Source organism: Lissotriton vulgaris, chromosome 5, assembly GCF_964263255.1.
Source record: "Lissotriton vulgaris chromosome 5, aLisVul1.2, whole genome shotgun sequence".
In the NCBI taxonomy this organism is placed as follows: domain Eukaryota; kingdom Metazoa; phylum Chordata; class Amphibia; order Caudata; family Salamandridae; genus Lissotriton; species Lissotriton vulgaris.
In genome coordinates this window covers 22,335,127-22,336,395 of record NC_141693.1, presented here as the reverse complement: position 1 = coordinate 22,336,395, position 1,269 = coordinate 22,335,127, and the positions used below count along the sequence as shown (strand labels likewise).

Here is a 1,269-nt window from a genome sequence, read left to right as displayed (position 1 = left end):
AACTACTAGTGTGCGCAAAATGCCTCCATCCACGTAGATTACAGGTGGGACACTGAGCTGGTGCAGAAACCCCATGAACAGTGCTAGTTTACAATGCTCCTTCATCTGCCCCGAAGGTCGTGGTAAATGCGTGCGTGATGCTGTCCCTTGCTCGAAGTCCAGCTCTCACGTAGGATACAAATGTGAAACTGATACTTTGTAGAGAACACCCCCCTTTCACGAGCTACTAGTGTCAAATTGCTAGTTTACCCAATTAGTGCCTTTTCCTACGAGTTTACGTGTCTGACACTGCACCAGTTTTCCAGAATGTCCCCTCGCCCTGACAGGGCCCTCGGAGAAGTAACCCCAATAGCTACTTTGTATATTCTTGTTTCATCGAGACGAGTGTGTAGAACATTCAGTTCGAGGAGGAAGTACGTGTAGATGAATGAATTCTGCCTTAAACCGCCCCAGTTGGATTGTGCTGTAAGCAGACCCAGTGGCCTAATGGATAAGGCACTGGCCTCCTAAGCCAGGGATTGTGGGTTCGAGTCCCATCTGGGGTGGAGAATTTTTGTTGTTGTTGCAGTTTTCGAGTCCCATCTGGGGTGGAGTAAATATGTGTTTTTTGCAGAGTTTTCGAGTCCCATCTGGGGTGGAGTAAATATGTGTTTTTTGCAGTTTATAAGCAATCTGATGTTGTGTGTTTTAGATTTGAGGCCTGGCTTCAAGTCGATTTTATCCCAGGGGGAAAGCAGCTGCCATTATTAAGGTTTTGCACTCTCAACGTGACCTCATGTATGACATTATATATTTTTTTTATTTAACTTGATTTGCAAATTACCTCTGAGGTCGGAGTTAAAAATCGTAATAAGAGCTGGTGTTGTCAGTGCCAACATGTGTGTGTGGATCAAATGTAAACTTCTTTTGAAAGGTGTGGTTTGCTTAGTGCCTTTCCAGGTAACTAAAAATGAGTTTGGCTTGATATAATCCACAATGTCAATGAAGGTAGTTAGCCCCTCAAATAAAATGTTTAAAAAAGAAAGTTCCCTTTGCATACATATATTTTAAAGTGGCTGAAAATTTTTGGGGGCTGCATTTAAAGCACGGCCATGCTGCTTAAAAAACAAGGCAACATCGACATTATTTTTAAATGTACTTACAATGTACTGTGCACTAAAATGGCCTCTGCATTGTGGTCATCTTGCGCCTCAGATCTGTTTTACTATTCCTACATACAGTGACTTGCAGTACTCGAGAGGTCGAAAGATGAGGGCCTGGGTGGTGGCA

General features: G+C 43.3%; 1 non-coding gene across 1 annotated transcript; it reads left to right on the top strand.

Moving 5' to 3' along the window:
- Positions 1-472: 472 nt before the first annotated feature.
- TRNAR-CCU (transfer RNA arginine (anticodon CCU)) lies at positions 473-545 on the top strand. The gene has a single exon. It is a non-coding gene; the product is annotated as a tRNA-Arg (tRNA).
- The last annotated feature ends 724 nt before the right edge of the window (positions 546-1,269 follow it).